This window comes from Eubalaena glacialis, chromosome 10 (assembly GCF_028564815.1).
Source record: "Eubalaena glacialis isolate mEubGla1 chromosome 10, mEubGla1.1.hap2.+ XY, whole genome shotgun sequence".
NCBI classification, from domain to species: domain Eukaryota; kingdom Metazoa; phylum Chordata; class Mammalia; order Artiodactyla; family Balaenidae; genus Eubalaena; species Eubalaena glacialis.
In genome coordinates this window covers 1,954,208-1,975,365 of record NC_083725.1, presented here as the reverse complement: position 1 = coordinate 1,975,365, position 21,158 = coordinate 1,954,208, and the positions used below count along the sequence as shown (strand labels likewise).

Here is a 21,158-nt window from a genome sequence, read left to right as displayed (position 1 = left end):
AAGCCTATGAAAGTCCAAATTTTGACTGAAAGAATACCCAGCGGAATGTTTTCTACCTCTCTCTAGCTGGTATGGCTAACAATGATATCTCCTCTTTTTTTCTACGCTTTTTCTGTCCTTTGTTGAAGACATTAAAACATATCTAATGAAGACATTTCTAATTTTTTAAAAATCTGAGTAGAAAGCATTGCAAAGCTGTTCACAGCGAATATCACACCTGCTGAAAGGCTATCCGCCTATAAATTAGTCCATACGTGAATAGTGTGCTAGCCACATAGCAGTTTTCACACTGAACACCCGGGAAGATGCTTCAAAACCCCATCTTCCTCTACGTTAGCTCCAAGGACAGGAATAAGAAACCTGCAAACAGTGGAACACTGCAGCTGGGCTCACAATGCAGCCACCCAATCAAAGTGTGTTAGTTAAGTCCAAATATCAATCGATAAATCTTGACTGTGGGCTCTGAAGCTTGACAGGAAATGTTGGTGATGCTGGTGCTGGAATGGAAACAGGCCCAGCGTACTGGCTTATCGAAGGCTGTTTTAATGTTTTATTTGAGTAATGGGCCTTTGCAAATTAGCACCCCTGCGGCCCGAAATACATATCTTTTCAAGGACACACCGGTTTTCAATTCGACAGTTGATACAGAAAAAAATCCCCAAGGGGAGCTTTGATTTCTGTACCTTTCAGACACAGTTATATTTTATTTCAGCTAGGATGATGTGGAGGATAGCAGAGAACTCTGGGGGTGATCGGAGGGCTCGGAGAGGAAATGGAGCAGAAAACAGCTCCTAGAGCAAAGGAAGGTGCTGTTCCTGGGCTAGGAAGTGGGGGAGGGAGGCTGCTCCCACCCTAGTGACGTTGCTGAATGGGGTCCAGTCTTCCTGCCCCTGGGGAGGGAGGGGCGGGCAGCCAGCAGACACCTGGCCCTTTACTCCCACCAACCCCTCTCTTATGCCCCCCTCCACCGCAGTCCTCTTGATCACAAAACAGTAAGACAGAGTCTGGCTCAACAACTAGTTGAATTTACTCACACCCACTGATCCAGTCAACACATACTTACTGTGCATCTATTATGCACCTAGCACCATGTTAAATGCTACAGGAAAGTGGGGGAATTATACACAATCCCTACCTGTGAGCTGTTCACCAAGTGGCAGTCTGCTGGGGTGACACAACACAGACTTTGACACTGGGGAGATTTACATTTTATTCCTGGCTCTGCCACTTAGCCTGGGGAGCTTGAACAAGTAACCCTGCATTTTCCCATCTACAACACTGGGATAATGAAACCTGCTTTACATACTAGTGGGAGGAACAGAGGTCAGTGTATGTAAGGTGGATGAGACATGGTTGGTTCTCCATAGAAAGCATTTTTTCAAAAGGACAGACCCCTCTGATTCCTCAAAGACATTTATGTTTCTTAGAAGAAAAGTCGGTGCCAATTAATTTCCAGATATCTATCTTCTAGGAGCTTTGGCCCTGATGTAGTTTATCACACCAAATGTACCTAGGGATGGACACAAGGAGCGAGGGGAGGGGCGTGCCAGGCCTCTGCAGCCACCCTCCCCTGTGCAGGGGCCACGGCAGAAACCTCTCTCTAACTGCACCCTGGCCCTAGTGTCTCTAACCTGCTAGTCCCAGAGGCTCACGAGTCCTGTCCGTCCTGGGAGTGGGCTGCAGACTTACATGACCCTGTGTTTCAGTGGAAGGGTGGGGAGATGAAAACTATCTATCTATCTATCTATCTATCTATCTATCTATCTATCTATCTATCTACCTATCATCTATTATCTATCATCTACCTCTATCTATCCATACGTTTATCTATCTACGATATCTGTCATCTAACTAGCTGTCCATCTTTCATAATCTCTATCATCTATCACCTATATACTATCTATCATCTATCTATGACAACTGTCACCTATGATCTATCATATCTCTATCATCTATCACCTGTCACCTACCCATTATCTATCTACTATCTATCAATCATCTATCATCTATCTAGCTATGATATCTGTCATCTATGATCTATCACATCTCTATCATCTATCACCTATCTATCACCTACCCATTATCTATCTATCATCTCTCTATCTATCTATCTATCTATCAATCATCTACCTGTCTGTAATGGCTTTAATACCAATTCTGAAAGTCCCTGGAAAAGTGAGACCTACAAAGAGTTGTAGATGGATAAAAATTTTATCAGGAAATTTTAATTTAAATCACTTCTCTAGAAAATCCAATTTAATAGAATTTCCCTATAAAATGTTCACTCTTCTTATCTGACATTTAATACCTAGCTTTTTACAACACAGAGGTAGATGTGATTGCTATTAAACAAAACAAAGCAAAACTCCAGCATTCTGAAGTTTAATTCCATGATTTAAAATAAATTTTTCAGATAGATATAAAATCAAATGCTCATTTATCAAGTACCTAGTACAGGCTTGGCATTGGTAATTACAAGGTGAGTCCCTTACCTAAACAGCATTTAAAATGTCCCCAATATATAGGAAGAGTTATCTCTTATATTTTTTAAGCTACCTCAATACAAAATGGATAAATTTATGGCATGAAAAAACTTCACAAAAAGGATTTACAACTAGTAAACATACCTAAAAACATCACATGTGAGTAAATAATTGAAATGAAAACATTAAGATACTTTGGGTATCTATCATGTTATAAAAATAAATAATAATGAACAAATCACAAAAATAAAAAAATTTAAAAAATAATCATAATCCTGCACAGTACTCAGAAGGGTTCTATGAAATTGGCACCAGCTTGCATGGTTGGCAGACACGTAAACAGTCAGGACTAGTATAAGCCTTATTGGATGCTTTTGATCCAATGGTCTTATGTTTTGAAACCTATTATAAGGAAATAATCAGAGATGAAGATATAGATTTATATTCAAGGATGATATTGGAGTATACTTTCTAATCGTGAAAAAAAGAAAACAAGCCACTATTCAACAATAGACACTAAAGAAATCACGGCACTGTTACAGAATATCACACAGCCATTACAAGTTAGGGTTCTAAGAATATCTTATGACCTGAGAAATGTTCACAGGATATAAAATGGTATAGAAATATCCATGACACCTTGCAAAAGAAATAAACGTGCATAAAACAAGACTGGCAGGATATATATAAAAATTTTAATAGTGGTTTGTTTCTGGGAGGTGGAATTATTGGAAATTTTTTTCTTCTTTACATTCTGAATGTTTTCCAAATTCTGCAAAAGTAACATGCATCACAATATAATTTAAAAATCACGTTAAAAATCTTATAAATCCTCCCTCATCCAAAACAAATAACAAACTCAGAAAATAAATAGAAAGGGAGAGGTCTTAGAAAATATAACACTTTGAAAGAGATATCTCCACAAAATGGATTACTTCCTCAACAAATGTTTGCCTGCCTCTGTGTGAGGGAAACAAAGTTTGAAGTGTGGAAGTCTGGAACTTTCAAAGGATGATAAAGACCAAAGTCTATGAGCTGTGGTGTGTGAAGAGCGAGGAGGGTGCTGGCTGAGCATCTTTAATGGACCAAGTTTAAAAAGAACAGGTGGATGCAGTCCCCAAAGATGCCACATCCCAAGGTCCCCCTGCCTTCTGAACTGCAGGGAGAAAATCCACCTCTCCGTGCCCCCCATAAGGGAGAGTGACAGCAGGTCTCATCTCTTAGCCTAACTGGAGAGACAGAGAAATGAGACACAAAGATCATTTCAGGCTCAGGGATGCTTCCAAGTCCACCATTTCTGAGGGCTTTGTGGCTTCACTCTAATTTGGTGACACACTTTATCTGCTCCTTCCTGGGTCCCTGGACGTGGCTTAGTGCTGAGTCTCTGTTATCTCAGAAACAGAGTCTCCTTTACCTTGAGGAAAGGAACAGGCCAGAGTTTGTCAACTATAATCCCTAATGCCAAAGGTGGGATCAAGTTTTATGATGTCTGACATGTTTGAAATTTGGGGGGAGTTCTTTCAAGAAAAGAGAATCAAAAAGTCTACAAACAACAAATGCTGGAGAGGGTGTGGAGAAAAGGGAACCCTCCTACACTGTTGGTGGGAATGTAAACTGGTGCAGCCACTATGGAGAACAGTATGGAGGTTCCTTAAAAAACTAAAACTAGAGTTACCATATGATCCTGCAATCTCACTCCTGGGCATATATCCAGAGAAAACCATAATTCATAAAGACACATGCACCCCAATGTTCATAACAGCACTATTTACAATAGCCAAGACATGGAAGCAACTTAAATGTCCATCAACAGAGGAATAGATAAAGAAGATGTGGTACATATATACAATGGAATACTCCTTGCCATAAAAAAGAATGAAATAATGCCATTTGCAGCAAAATGAATGGACCTAGGGATTATCATACTAAGAGAAGTAAGTCCGAGAAAGGTAAATATCATATGATATCACTTATATGTGGAATCTAAAAAATGATACAAATGAACTTATTTACAAAACAGAAACAGACTTCCAGACATAAAAAACAAACTTATGGTTACCAAAGGGGAAAGGGAGGGGCGGGGGAGGGATAAATTAGTTTTTGATTAACAGATACACACACTATATGTAAAATAGATAACTAATAAGGACCTCCTATATAGCACAGGGAACTCTACTCAATATTCTCTAATAACCTATAAGGGAAGAGAATGTAAAAAGGAATATATATATATATAAAACTGAACCACTTTGCTGTACACCTGAAACTAACACAACATTGCAAATCAACTATACTACTCCAATATAAAATAAAAATTAAAAAAAGAAAAGAGAATGGAAAATTATGAGTCCTAAATGAAGTACGAAATGGGTATTGAGAATAAAAAAATAAACCACAATATGTCAAAAATTTCAAAGCACCGTAAGGTGTGTTTGTATTTTTACATGCTGCATTACCGTGTAAGTTCCCAACAGGAGAGAAATTTCATTTTGACTAAGTGTCTGTGAAAGCGGGTTCCTCCACTCATAAATTTACGCTCATGAAGACTGGGTGAATTTTCCACAGACTGGCCTGTTTCTCCTACCCCCTCCTCCAGCGGGATGGGGGAGGACACTCCTGGGGGTCATCGCTTCACAGGACAGTGGTGACCTTGCCGTGGGCAGAAGGGCGTGGGGACCACGGAAACACCTGCTTATTAAGCTAAGCTCCGTTTTCCTCACTCAGCTTCCCCTATCCCGGTCCACTCCCGATTGGCAGGAAGCAGGAGGGGAGAGAGGGCTCTGCGGAAGCACAGGGAGGTGATGCCCTGGGGGGCTCTGAGGGTCTCTCAACCCTGAGGTCATGGGAACGAGCAGCCCTGCAGGCAGAGACCCCAGAGTGTAGGGCAGAGGGTCCTGGGTGACTCGTGGGCTCGCCGTCCTGGGGGCTCTGCCAGACCCTCCATCTGCATACTCTCAGGTCCTCAGAGGGAGCAGAATTCTTTTTTTAAATTTTTTAACATCTTTATTGGAGTATAATTGCTTTACAATGGTGTGTTAGTTGCTGCTTTATAACAAAGTGAATCAGCTACACATATACATATATCCCCATATCCCCTCCCTCTTGCATCTCTCTCCCACCCTCTCTATCCCACCCCTCTAGGTGGTCACAAAGCACTAAGCTGATCTCCCTGTGCTATGCGGCTGCTTCCCACTAGCTATCTATTTTACGTTTGGTAGTGTATATATGTCCATGCCACTCTCTCACTTCATCTCAGCTTCCCCTTCCCCCTCCCCGTGTCCTCAAGTCCATTCTCTAGTAGGTCTGGGAGCAGAATTCTTCTCTACCTTTTTAACGAGACAGAGGAACAGGCCACACTCTACGTGTTGTCAGGGTATACCCTGGGCATAAATGCTTTGTTTTTGGTCAGTGTGTATGTGTGTGTGGCCGGGGTAGGTGGGGATGTGTAAGTAACATCTTCCTCTCCCGAGTTTAGAACTAATTGAGAGATTGACAGAGAGGCCAGAGATGACTGTGTCAACAGTATTCCTGATATACGAGCAGGTCGTTTGGGTGTAGCTACAAGGGGCCTTCTCTTACCTTACCCCAGACTTGAAATAGTATCTGTGTCATATATACAATACGCAGTCACAGGCAGGCCTCTCGTGGTGTAGCCGAGATCAGGCTGCCGCAAACCACAACCAGGAAGTGTTACATTTTCACACAAAAGATTCCCTCTCACCAGTTTACCTGTAAACAGAATAGCACCTTTTTCCATGGGGGAGAAGTAAGAAAGGCAGAGGGAGCAAGGCGTGCAGTGAGGTTCTCTCAGAAATCCTTTTTCATTGAAATAAAAAGCCAGAAAATGGGTGTCTTCTCCTAATAAAAGCTCATCAACACACTACTATATATAAAAGAGATAACTAACAAGAACCTACTGTATAGCATAGGGGACTCTACTCAGTACTCTGTAATGGCCTATATGGGAAAGAATCTTTAAAAAAAAAACAACAGTGGATATATGTATGTGTATAACTGATTCACTTTGCTGTACACCTGAAGCTAACACAACATTGTAAATCAACTATGCTCCAACAAAAATTAAAAAAAAAAAATCTCATCAAACTTTGCCAGATGGGACAGAATAGACAGGAACAGGGTTCTACCAGGTGCTATAAAACAAGCCCCATCCCCCAGAGCAGGCTTTGGACTGGAACGGTACTCTCTCTCACATGCAGCTCTAGAAAGACTTGGGGTACAGACGTCTTCTGTGGTAAACTGGGTGAAACTAGCTGGAATTATGTGGACGTCACCAAGGATGCGGCAAAGCACAGAGAGAAGACATCATGGGGGGCAGGGGTGGACCAAACATTCTATGCTAAACGTGACTGCAGGCAGATATCCCAAGATAAATAAATGAATTAGCCCTTTGTGAGTTCAGACCATGTGAGAGACACTGATTAGCTCTTGAGTCATGTTGTTAAAATCAGGTGTTGGCCCCAAAAGGCTAAAGATCAGACCCTGAACCAAGTCCACGGTCAAAATGCATGATCCGGTCCCATATCCCGGAAGCTAACCTGTTAGCCAACTCTGCCCACGCCCCCTTCTCCAAAGTGGGCTGTGGACTGTCTTCCTGGGAGCTCTTACAAGCCTTCCTCCGGCCTGCCTCTGTTTGTTATTTTTACTTAGTGCCAGAAAAAGATAAATGATCATCCATTGTAAACTCTGAACTGATTTCTCCAAAAATTCTTCTTAAAATCTCTGGAAGAAGCTACCTACAGTTAAAAATTGGATTTGCCAAAAAGAGCTGTCAATTCAAAGTTACTGATGGATCCAGGCATTTAAAAGTCTCCACTAGTTCACTGCTGAGGCTTTCAAAACTCATCAGCACACATATACCTCTCTAATTGGCTCACTATTTACCTGGGAATTTATTCTGGATGGAATTATGGAGATACAGTTTTCTAAATGTCCATTTTATTGCAACTGTTCTTATGGCTGAAGACTGACCTAGGATCCAATTATTGAGATAACTGGTAAGAAAGTTAGCTGGAGATACAGCATAGTCAGAGGTGAATTACTTGTAAAATTCTTCATAAAATGTCACACGATGATATTATTACCTTGTGTATGTGAACTATTTTATAACTACAATTCAACATATGTCTTTTTTTTCTTAACAGCATTATGTACAGTTTTCAAACATAAGGCAACATAACATAATTCTGGATAAATTAATCAAAGTTATCTTCGTGGATCATTTAATCAGCAATCATTTAAAAAATTCCAAATCCCTCACGTATAATCCCTCTTTCTTTGACATTATCCCACACAGATTAACACCTTAGGATCTAAAATGTGGTTTGGGCACTTCTCTGGTGGCGCAGTGGTTAAGAATCCACCTGCCAATGCAGGGGACACGGGTTCGAGCCCTGGTCCGGGAAGATCCCACGTGCCGTGTGGAGCAACTAAGCCTGTGCACCACAACTACTGAGGCCGCATGCCACAACTACTGAAGCCCGCGTGCCTAGAGCCCGTGCTCCACAACAAGAGAAGCCACCGCAATGAGAAGCCCGTGCACCGCAACGAAGAGTAGCCCCCGCTCGCCGCAACTAGAGAAGAGCCCGCGCACAGCAACAAAGACCCAATGCAGCCAAAAATAAATGAACAAATAAAATGTGGTTGGATTGCTCATCCATTTACGCATCCACTCCTTTGTTGAACATTATATGCCAGAGACTTGGTTCAGCCCTGGAGACACAAAAGTAAAAATGAACACTGTCTAGACTCTCGTGGAGGCCACAGCCAACTGGAGTGTGTGTCTGGCTGGACACTTAGTGCAACGTGATGCATGTATAGTGGACACATGTTCAAGGTCCGTATGTCATGGGTGGTGGGTGAGGTTGGGAAACCTCACAGAAAAGGTGATGGTTCAGGTGGCTTAAGCTCACCAGCAACGGAGCGGAGCAAGCGAACACCCCGCGGAGTCAGAAAGCAGGGCGAGGCCGGAAGGCGCGCAGGAGATCAGCTTCCGAAGGGAGTTACTGCAGCTCAGGCCCTGGCAGGTGATGGTAGAGCGGCAGGATGGGGCTGCTTGCAGAGAGGGGCAGGCACCTTGGATGCCAAGTCAAGGGCAGCAAACGCACCCCTGGGTGCCAGGCACCGCACGCAGAATTTTCAGCAGAGAAGTAGCATGATCCAGTTTGCATTTTGGAAGGATTCCTCTGGAGGTAGGAGGGAGGGTGGCCACACAGGAGGAATGTGGGGACTGGAACAGGGAAACCCCCCTTTGCAATGGAACGAGGAGCCCTTAGCCAGCCTGTTCCTTGGCTGGGGTGGGGAGGGGGTGGAGTCCAGGCTGCAGTAAATGAAGACTGAATAGGAAATAAGAAACTGGAGGCAACAAAAACAGCCTAGGCTCTCAAGAGGTAAAGGGAAGGAGAGAGAAACCAGTGACTGAAAAAGGGTACCTGTTTGAAGCAATTTGGGGATTTATTTATTTACTTTTAAGATGGGAGACATTTATGTACGGAAGCAAAGAGAATGCATCTTCCCTTTCATCTTTCTAACAAGTATCTAAAGGCATATCACATCCATTTTGTAAAGCTGTTTTTCAGAGGGGGTACATACCGGTGAAGAAGCTTCCTGCATTTTAAAAAGGCATGCTAATCTACAACGGTTGGGTTTTCCTTCTTTTGTTTAAAAAAAAAAACTCAAAAGACAAAAACACAAGCATTTCAAGTAACGATTCCATTCGCCTAGTAGGCTCTTGTGTCTGAAATGTAGGGAGAGCCACACAATGACAGCGGAGCTGGTGGAGGACGACGACGGGCCAGCCCTGGAGAGGTCCAGACTCAAGAAGAAATAGAGTTCCTGGTGCAGAGCCCACTGGTTTATTGTAGCATCATAGCTAATTGATGCACTTGCCTTTTATGGCAGCTATCCATCACGCCACTGCCTACTTCTCAGGAGTCATTAGCCAAGAGGGAGACCTGCGAGTTGGCAGTGAGCCTCCCGGAGGCTGTAGCAAGAGCAGAAACGGGAGGCAAGTCCCCAGTGCAGACCCCAAGCCTTCTCCTCGCAGCCAAGGTGGAGAGTTTTAACACCACTCTTTTGGGGTCACTAAAATGTTCTATCCTTTTACTTACTACCTGTCTATTCTTGCAGATTTCACAGCTTGCTCTCAATATCCTAAAATTAAATGAAAACGCATCAAGAGGACCATGAGGGACAGAGGCTGATTGGATCACATCAATCTGCCCCCAGAGATGATGTGCTGGAGCTGCTGCCACTACAGTACAGAGATCAGAACATTCTAGACCAAAGAGAGAGCCTGGAAATGCACCTCTTCTAAAGCAAATCTCATACACAAAGTCTACTGAACCAAAAACAGATCAAACAGCCAGGTAATTAGGAAATGGTTATTTGCACTTCAAAGGAACCCATCACAGGATGCTTTTATGTGAAGAATGACCATAGCACACTTAAAATATGCATTTATTTACCAGAAATATGTATTCTGGTAAATGCCAGACTTCTCGACAATATTTTGAGAACTTTCATCTGCTTTCTCCTTGAATACATCACATGTTTATAGCAGAGTGGTCAAGAATATGGGCTTCTAGCCAAAGAGATTTGGGGTGGGATCCAGGCTCTGTCACTTACTACTATATAACCTAGGACAAAGCAATCTTCTTCTAAACCCCCCCATAATGTACCTGCCTCTTACGATGTTTATAAAAAATAGAAATTATAAAAAACATTTAGCACAGACTGGCTTTGTCGTTCACATTCAATAATTTTGGTGCTGTTTTTGTTATGAAAATTACGGCAGGATAGTGTTCGGGGATATTTACCTCTCTTTCCTCCATATTAAACCAGGCAACTTTACCTCCCCTTCTCCTTCCTCTTTCTTCCCCACTAGGCTCTTCCTGAGGCAGCAAAGGCCTTCCAGGTTCCCTGCCCTCAGGGGATGCTTGCTACCAGCAGAAATGCCAAGAGAAATACCATAAGCTAATTCATGCTTTAGAGTTTCTGAAGTGGACAGACTGCATAAAATATTTGTAAGACCACCTGCAGAACAGGGGATGCTCCCAGCCCTTTCCTCCAGCTCCAGAGGAAGTGAAAATTCCGTTGGCTGCAGAGCGGCCGGTGGGGAAGTGGCAGAGGACAGAGTCATGGCTCCCCAGGCCGTGGGATGGGGGAGGCTCAGGGACTCGGCTGTGTGTGGATTTAGGCAGATGGGGTGAGACAGTCACACAGAGCTGCCCAGACCTGCCCCTTCATCCTGGCCTGCAGCCAGCCTCCGGGACACGACGGGTCCACAAGTGAAGGCCACGCCAGCACAAGGACATTTCAGGGGGTCCTTCCAGGGAAGCAGACGTCCAGGAACAGAAGTCTCCTCCCAAGCCCACCCACCCGAACGCCCAGGAAATGCCTCAGAACTTCAAGGTCACCCTGGAAGTGTGAGAATCCTGAGGGGACAGAGTTGATTCTGAATGGGCTGTGTTCCTGCTCCAGACAAAGTGGAGACATTATGTCCAGTTACTAAAAAAGTAATAATAACAAAGTGACACGTTTGCAGGCTTAGCCCAAGTTGCGGCCTGTGAGATTCTTTCCAGTGACAAAAGAAATACTGAGTCGATTCCTGGCTGGCTTGAGTATGAGTGTGGGCTGGCCGGCCGGCTGGAAGAATCAACTGTGGGACCCAGAAGTAGAGCCACGTGCGAGGAAGTGGCCCCTCCTGCTCCTTTAAGCCAACTTCCAGGGCCTGGAGGCCTTGGTTCCCTCCCCACTCCTTTCCTCCCCTCCCTCCTCCCTAGGTCTTCAGTATAAAAGAATCCTACACTCACTCAGTTTTCATGCTCCTTATCCAGGAACCTTCCTGACTACTGGTGAAACAGGAGGGGAGGGGGCAGGGCACAACCTCTAAAAGAATGACATGGCCATAGTACATGACAAAAACTAGTGAGAATACAGCCACTTTGGAGAACAGTATGGAGGTTCCTTAAAAAACTAAAAGTAGAACTACCATACGACCCAGCAATCCCACTACTGGGCATACACCCTGAGAAAACCATAATTCAAAAAGAGTCACGTACCACAATGTTCACTGCAGCACTATTTACAATAGCCAGGACATGGAAGCAACCTAAGTGTCCATCGACAGATGAATGGATAAAGAAGATGTGGCACATATACACAATGGAATATTACTCAGCCATAAAAAGAAACGAAATTGAGTTATTTGTAGTGAGGTGGGTGGACCTAGAGACTGTCATACAGAGTGAAGTAAGTCAGAAAGAGAAAAACAAATACCTTATGCTAACACATATATATGGAATCTAAAAAAAAAAGGTTCTGAAGAACCTAGGGGCAGGACAGGAATAAAGACACAGACGTAGGGAATGGACTTGAGGACACAGGGAGGGGGAAGGGTAAGCTGAGATGAAGTGAGAGAGTGGCATGGACATATATACACTACCAAATGTAAAATAGATAGCTAGTGGGAAGCAGCCGCATAGCACAGGGAGATCAGCTTAGTGCTTTGTGACCACCTAGAGGGGTGGGATAAGGAGGGTGGGAGGGAGACGCAAGAGGGAGGAGATATGGGGATATATGTATATGTATAGCTGATTCACTTTGTTAAAAAGCAGAAACTAACACACCACTGTAAAGCAATTATACTTCAATAAAGATGTTAAAAAAAAACAAACAACTAGTGAGAACCAACTAGGTCCAAGATGATGGAAGATTTGACTTCCAGTAGATGACCTTGAGCCTCATTATACGCTCATGGTAATACATTAGCTAAATGATACACCTACCAGCGCCATGACAGTTCTGGGGCTGACCATAAAAGGCCAAAAAGTGGGCGGTGGCCCAATTCCTGGAAGTCCCTGCCCCTTCCCCAAAGTCACTGGTATAACCCTCCCACTCATTAGCCTATGAAATTACCAGCGCATAGAAACTAACCACGCTGTATTTCGAGGCCTCTCACCTCTCGCCTTCCGAGATGGCAGGCACTCTGTCTGCGGAGTGTTTCTCACTCAATAAATCTGATTCTTACCTATCACTTCGTCTCTGAATTCCTTGGCGACGAAGAAAGACGCTTAAATTCACCGGGAACGCTGGCAGAATTAGCCGCACTCTCGCCAGGGCTCCTGAAGCCCCGCAGACGTGCCGCTTATTTACCAGGACTCATCACAACACTGACGGCCCACATTTCCCGGGACTCGCCTCATGCCGGACACTGTCCTGAGCGCTCTATACGCACATCAGTCGACTGATACACTCATCCTCCTGAGGGAGCTGCTCTGAGAGCTCCTTTGGCAGGCGAGGCAATAGGCACAGAGCGGTGGCGTCAGTCCCCTGAGGTCACACAGCTAGGTCTGTGGACTGCAGGCCCAGGCAGCCCGAGTCCAGAGCCCGCTGTTCACCTCCAGGTGCGTCAGCCTCCCGCCTGCACTTAGAGCTCTGTTCTCCGAGACTTTCCCCATCCTGTCTCTCCCAGGGACATGTGAGCGCCTCCGTTGATCTGTCCATTCACTCGACACACAGGGATTACTGAGTTCTAGCAGGTGCCAAACACTGCCTCAGAGGAAAGACCTCCCTTGTCATCCCTACGATGCCACAGGCTGACCCCAGGCCTTAAAGCCCACGACACTTGTCCTCAACCTTGACCTTGACCCAGGAATCACCTGGGCATCTTTAACAAACGCTGACCGTGAGTCCACACCCAAGAGCTATGATCTAATTGGCGGGGTGTGTCTCAGGCACTGGGGTTTAAAGCCTCTCCTCTAGAAATCCAATGCGGAAAATACTTCACAAAATGAAATATTCTTTGACATCCACATAAAATTATTTCCTGAGGAGGATCGGTTCCCTTTTTTGAATGATCTCACCCCTTAAGAAGAAAGATAGACGCTGTGCTGAAGTCAGGCGTGCCGAGGCTGAGAGCTGGAGCCTGCGGACCGAGGGAGGGTCCAGAGTCAGCCGCCCTGTGCACGCAGCCTGGCCCCTCGTTTCTCATGGGGAGACAGGACCTCTGAGCTGAAGCGGGACGGAGTTTGTTCTTCAGAGCCTTCCTGCCAGAATTCAGAAGGAGGAAGAAACAAGTTCACCACATGGCTTGCCTGGGATCTTCAGGAACAGGACCAAAGTTTGATTTTCAGGGAAAACTGGTGAAAGACTAAAGCATGTGACCTAGCAGACCCCCCCCCCAAGGCTCCTTCAGAGACCCCAGGGCTGTAGCAGCCCCCCTGTCACGCCCTGCATTCCCGGCCCCCAGCTAGGCTCCTTGAGCCCGGGGCAGAAGAGGGAGCGAGAATCATTCGGGAACATGCTGAGAATGTCCTGCTTGGGTGACAGAGCCTCATAAATCATTCCTTCCAGGTACTTGATCTCACTTTCAAGTGGAGTGATGTCAACTCACTGGGGAACCCGGTTCCCTGGAATCAGTGTGAAGACCAGGTGTGGGCGTGCAGTGCTACAAGAAGAAACAGAGGATGAGCCAGGAAAGCGAGGGAGGGACCAGCAAGAAGATAACGGAAAACAACCACCACTGATTACTTTTCTCACTTGCACTTTTCATCACCTGACTACATGATTTTTCCTCTCCCCACCGGAGCACAACATCTATGGTGACAGGGGTGAGACTTGTCCCACTGTAACCCCCGTGCCTGGAATAGTACCAGGCATAGGGTAGGTGCTAATAAATATTTGCTGAGTTAATTGAATGAAATATTAATTTCATTTAGCACCATACATTTAGCTCACTTTAACTCATTGAATCCTCATAATAACCCTGAAAGGTAGACATTACTAATGCCATTTAGAGATGAGGAAACACGCTTAGAAAGTTACGTAAATTCCCCCCAAATCCAAAACACACAGGACTACGTAGCAGAGTAGGGATTCCAATTCACTTTTGTCAGCCACCCAGCCTGTGCTCTTTCCACCAGCCCAATGCTGTGCCCCAGTGAAATAAAGAAAAAGACTAACAAGGCAGAGGTGATGGTGGAGGAGGATGAGGAGGAGATAAAAGACAAGCAGAAGGAAAGGGACCAAGTTCAAGGTGAAAGGAGCAGCTGATTAGGGAATTAAAGGAGGCCATTCTTCTCAAATGCCTCTGGTGAAAGAGACAAGAACGGTCTCAGAGAAAACACGAGTAAAGATGGGTGAGCTTTCTGCTGACCCACTCGACCTGTTTGTCACTACACATTGCATGTAGTGAATTTTAAATAACAGTATTTTCACCCAGCTCAGGTAAAAGCAACCACACCTCATGCCTACCTAGGTACCTCTTTTCAAATTTTTCATGTGTTGACATTTGACAAATCTTAAAATAGCAACAGGGCATTCTACTGCAGCATCTCATTATGTCTTGGAGCCATGATAAACCAAAAATGAACACTCTCATTGTACAGATTAAATGCACACATACATACACTCACACCACCCCCCCCAAGGTCGGACAAAGGTTGCAGGGCTTAACAAGATGGATCCTGGGTCAGGGACAGAGTGCCCAGAGATCCTAATTGTCATCCCACTGTGTTTGGGATCTCCCTGGCAGATGTGCTGTCTCCTTTATTCTTCCAGATTTCGATAGCCACAGTTGAATCCCACTGGAGAAACACTGTGACGCAATTACATCTATTCAATCAAAAGGGGTCCAGCTTGAAGAAGGGTTCAGGCTGGTTCTTTATGCTTCTAGAGATCAGTCCATGTGGTTTGCATCCAAAGGTCTCCCGAAGAACAGTCATGGGGCTTGTCAGAAAGCATAAAATCACGTGTTGGTTGATGAGTGAGGGTAGTTGTCAGACCGACATGAAGGAAGAGCCAGGCCCTGATACACGGCAAAGGGGATGGAAAGACTAGCTATTCCCCTACAGAAGTCAAGCAAAATTTCTCCCCTATGGTATCAAGTGGATGCCTACCCAGGTTAGTTTATCCTGAGCCATCCCCATGAAGACAAAGGAACGGATTGTGAATTCTTGGAGAACACAGTACAGGCTGTATTTGCCATTATGACTTCCACACGGACTATTCGGGTGGATAGCAGTTGACTAATTCAATGAATATTAATAAATAATATGTATGTTATAATGTTAAAACATGTTAATAATACCCACATAATAAACACAATTTACAACTATGTTCTAATGTTAATTACCTCGACAAGGGTGGAAACAACTAAATAAAACCAAAACAAATAATCTCTTGTTAATAAAAAGGCATACATTGACTAACATGCTCTAAAAGAAAACACAGTATAGCAGGTATGGGAAAATGGCTTTGATCCTCCCTGGATAGATATTATGTCAATTATTTTCTCCTCTGTGAAATGTAATTTTGATGGTATGAAAATGTGGTAATGGTACTCAGGAAGATCACTCCCTGGAGAAGCACCTGCGTGATGAATTGTCACAGAGAACCTGCAGAGAAGAGCCTATCTGGGAAACTGGACCAGGGAAGGAGGGATGTTTTCTGGGATCAAGAGCTGATGTTATCTTTGCTTCTAAATTAAGCTAGAAATATGAGTGTCCCTTGGTCCAAACTGCGAGTCAGGCACAGACAGAAGGTGGCTGAAAATCTGTTGGACCAACAAATGAGAGCCTCAGGACCCAGATACCAAGGTCCACCAGGAAGATGGAGCACCTAAAGCTGGCTGAGAGCATCCCAAGAAGCCCATATTTGCCAAAAGAGAGGATCAGTTGCTGAGTATGAGTCTGGAAAACCCAACAGGTCAAGGAAGAGTTTGGAAGGATTAACTCAGGACAGTTGAAACCTAGGGAAGGAGCCTTTGGTGGAAGACACAGGTGTGATTTTTGGTTTGTTGTGTTTGCTTTGTCGTTGTTCACATTTCGAGCTGTGCTGTCCGTAATGATGAGATGCTCTGTAGTCTGCATTGGACCATGTGGATGTTGGGTACCTGAAATAGGGACAGTGTGTCCAAAGAATTGAATTCATAATTTTAATTAATTTAAATTTAGAGTCACCCATGTCTCAAAGCCACTGTATTCACACACGTAGAGGCTCAAGAACCAGCATAGTATCCAAGAAATTCAGGACAACTAGGGGTTTAGAGATAAACATGGACCAAAAACAAATAGACACAAACAATTCCTAGAAGAGTCTAATACTCCTAACAAATCCAGCAGTGATACCAATCCAAGTCATCCTCAGTCTAAAGATCTAAAAATCTTGGTTTTCTTAGAAACACCCAAGACAAAGGATGAACCACAGTGTATGACCCATATACTACAAAAGACAAGCCAGTCTAAGATTGAAAGTTGAGTTACCTTTATAAATGTGAACTCACTCACTAAAATCAGCATGTTTATTTGATACATCTATCATGTACTAGGCAGAGTATGAGGCCATGATAGGGTTATATGTCTTTATGTTATAATAGCAAAGGGCTTAGGAGGCAAGGGAAGTAGGAAAAGTAAAAGTATTGACTGGAGCACGGCTGCAGGGAGACACTGCGTTATAGAAGGTAGTTTCTCTGGAAAATGAGATGGGGCCATAGGAAGGGGTGAGTAGAAGGCTTTCATTCAGTATAAGCTTTCCACTTTTTCCCACAGTATCTCAATAATACGTTTTACTTTATAATTAAAGACACAAATAAAGATAAGCATAAATAAGGTTAAGAATCACCACAAAGATAAAATGGTTCTGGGAGCACACACTTGAGATGGATGGATGACTAAGAAAGAAAATAGAAGCCTCTGGTAGAACTTCTTTGAAAGAGAGACTTAAAGTCACAGGAGGCACAGGACACGAGCCTCAGGGATAACAGAGAGTAAGAAGGTGACAAGGGACAGAGAAAAGCAGGGCAGGTGACTGACGGCGCAATGGCCCATTGTGGACGAGCAGGAAGAAGATGAAAAGAACAAGTGGAAGCGCTGGTCCTGCATGGTGAGATACACATCATTTTCAGAGACTGGAGGAGAGAAGGTGGATGGAGATAAATTTCTTGGCATGTATATGTAGGTGAAAGGAATTAGAAGATGATTACACTTGCTGAGATTGGAGGTCCTAGGAGTAAAGTGAAGGTTTGTGACGGTAAACTGAAGAGTGGGAAGGAGATCTGGCCCAAGATAAGAAAGAATTGTGAAGGCCACACATTTGTAGTGGCACGAATCCAGAGTGCTAGGGGATTTTCTTCAGCTGCGATCAGTGATCTGCATGTAGGTCAGATAATTTGACTGTCATACTGAACCACTATGGTTAATGAAGCAAGAGGAGAAGGTTACAAAGGGAGAGAGGGATGTTGAGAAATAGTTGAGGTGATCAACCAGTGGATCAGGCTGAGCAGGAAAAAGAAATGAGTCCAGGAGAGGCTGACAGATTGAAAATTAAATGTAAGAAACTCATGGTTACCAAAAGGGAAAGGGGGGACTTCCCTGGTGGCGCAGTGGTTAAGACTCCATGCTCCCAATGAAGGGGGCCCGGGTTCAATCCCTGGTCAGGGAACTAGATCTCACATGCATGCTGCAACTAAGAGTTCGGGTGCCGCAACTAAGGAACCTGCGAGCCGCAACTAAGGAGCCTACCTGCCACAACTAAGACCCGGCACAACCAAATTAATGAATTAATTAAATTAAATTAAAAAAAATTTTTTAAAAAAAGAAAGGGGAAGGTGGGGAGGGATAAATTAGGAGTTTGGGATTTATATATACACACTACTATATATAAAATAATCAACAAGGACCTACTGTACAGCACAGGGAGCTCTACTCAATATTCTGTAATAGCCTATATGGGAAAAGAATCTGAAAAAGAATGGATATATGTATAAGTATAACTGAATCACCTTGCTGTACACCTGAAACTAATACAACATTGTAAATCAACTATACTCCAATATAAAATAAAAAATTAAAAAAGAAAATGAAACATAAGAAATAGGAAAATTTGATGGTAAAGATGAAACAGAGGGTGTAGCTGTGAAAACCTTTGTTAAGATCGCGGAAACATCCATGTTGGTGCCTTAGAGAACCATTCAGTGCAACCACAGGGCTTCCATGAAGCTTGAAGGTGCTGCTCCTCATCAAAAGCCCAAGGTTGACAGAGCCTTGCCTAAAAGAGATTTTTCAGCATTACTTTTGTCCAATAGAATGAACCCAACAATATTCACAGGGACCCACACGTTTTCAAAAGAATTGTATTGACAGGACTCCTGCCAGGTTGGATTGTAAAGGACGGAGACGGTACAAAATGAAAGAGGTCTTTGGATGCGTAAACGTCTACAGGCAAGAAGTAGGCAGCAAAAAAATACTCAGCTGCAAACATAAGCTACCTTTATTGAAAAAGGAAGGATAACTCAGAAGGTAAGACCAAGAGCCTCAAGGGCAGAGCCAAGAACCACAGAGAATGATTCCTAGGCCATGAGTCCAAATCAAGCATCTGTCAACATGTACTTTGCTAAATTTCAGAATTGCTGTGAACCAGTAACTCCTATGCATATCCTGATTGAAAAGGGCAAGCAATGACAATTACGCTATGCCTAACCCAATATGTGGAATGTATGTGAGCGTGTGTGTGCGTATGGTTGGCGAAGAGCAGATAACTCTCTCTCTAGTTCACAGGTCTTCAGGTTGAGAGAAGCTTACTCAAGGAGTTAAACACAAAGAAACACACCAGAGGATCATCATCCCCACATGTATCTGTGTGATGTGGATGATGAGATTCTGGATTTCCAGCTGATGCTGTAATTGGGTGACACTGTTCAGTGCTTTGTGGTGAGTATATTTTACATCTTGGAGGGATGTGCATCATTAAAGGGCCAGAGGGTGAACTGTGTAGCAAACCTCTGAAATGTCCCCAACCATTCTTGCCTCCTGGTAATTATGCCCTTAGATAGAACCCTCCCAAACTGAATTACGGTTGGCCGTGGGTCCAGTGGGATGCAGCGGAAGTGACAGTGCGTGACTCCTAAGGCTAGATCATAAAAGACGCTGCAGTTTCCACCACGATCTCTCTCTCGGATGGTCGCCACGCTGTGGGGACACATAAACAGCCTTGCAGAGGGCTCCACGTGGTAAGGCAATGAGCTCCTCTGCCCATAGCCACCAGCAACCTTCCAGATCCCTAGTGCGCAGATCCACCCGGCCCAGGTGAACCTTTATGATTCCTGCTCTAACCAATATCGTGACTGTGACCTCTTGAGAGACTCTGAGCCACAGCCACCCAGCTAAGCCACTTCTGAGCGCCTGTCTCACAGAAATCGACTGAAATGATCAATGTTTACTGTCACTTTAAGATGATAACGTTCACAGTAATTATTATTCAGCGATAGATAATGAATGATAAAAGTGAAATGGATTTTGTTCCGTGGAGTTGAAGACAATATGGCAAAGTCAAGAGCGTGGCATGGTTTCCACATGGATGTTGAGGTGTCTTGGATGGCGGTATGACCTGGAATAGGAGATTACACTTGCTAAGTTCACAAATTCTTCAGTCAGTCTGGCTGGCTGGTGGCAAGGAGGTCAAGGTTAGTAAAAATGAGGATAAAAAGCATAGTGAAATAAACTTCAAACAGTATTGACCCCCCCCCTTTTATTTTACAAGGGCAAAATGTTAATTCCAGTAATGAAATTTTGTGCCTCCCAATACTTATTCACTTCGAGTTTTGTTCCTTCACAAATATAACAGCAATCATAAAGACAATAAGGATAAAAAGTCACACAAGCTCAACTTTTTAACACATCGTGCACTCTTTTAGATCTGACATAGTTTAATATTTGTGGATACGTGAATGGAATAATCACCCAGTTATAGCATCAGCAACACTTATATTTTCTTGCTTGAACTGATTACTCTGCTGTAATCATTTACATAATACTATATGTTCTTCATAATTTTTATTTAAAGTAATTCCTTGAATGAATGTAGAATAATTTGCTTAGCTCTCCTCATATGGCTGACTTTGACTTTTACTTTTTACCCAATTAAAAATCATGCTGTGTAGAGAGCACTGTCTTAATTTTGAGTTAATTCTTCACGAAAATTTTTCTTGGGTGAAATTACTGGGTCAAAGGCCCTTGGCCATTTTAAACAGTAACAAAGCAAGTTTATTCCTCTCAGTCTAGACTAAGAATGAACTGTGAGATGCTATGGGGATTAACTAAAATGGGAAAGAAGAAAAAGAGAGCTGGGCATCAGAAAATGACTACCTGCTAAACTGCTATCTCACAGATCAAAGGTAGAAACCATGTGACCTTTGCTGGACCAAAGCCATTAGTATCTCTATGCTCAGTATGTAGTTGGGGACCCTTCTTATATTTCATCTCTATAAACTTCCTCCACCCTTCCACTGCCCCTCCCATCATCTGATTGGTCAGTATTAATCAGAACTTAAGCCACATCCTACAGGATACCAGGATACCTGTACTGGACACAGTTTAGAAGAAGAGAGCTTGCACTTAGCATCAGACAGGCATCATGCTGCAGTGATACCTGTTATCATCCTGCCTGTAAAGAAGAGGACATGAGCTGAGGAGTGTAGCAGGTAGCCTATTTTGAATATTAAAGAACCAGTGAAGCCAGATGCAGACCTCAAAATTCATGTCTGTTCTTTCAGCACCCATCAAGTTTGGGGGGCTTAATGCCTTATAATCAAAACTAATCCACATCACTTATTGACTCCTTTCCAAATTAAAAAGAAAAATAAATGTTTCATGTCAAGTT

General features: G+C 43.7%; 1 protein-coding gene across 2 annotated transcripts in view; it reads right to left on the bottom strand.

The window, feature by feature from the left end:
* OPCML (opioid binding protein/cell adhesion molecule like) overlaps positions 1-21,158 on the bottom strand; it is a 504,424-nt gene that overhangs the window by 291,252 nt on the left and 192,014 nt on the right. The window lies entirely within an intron of this gene.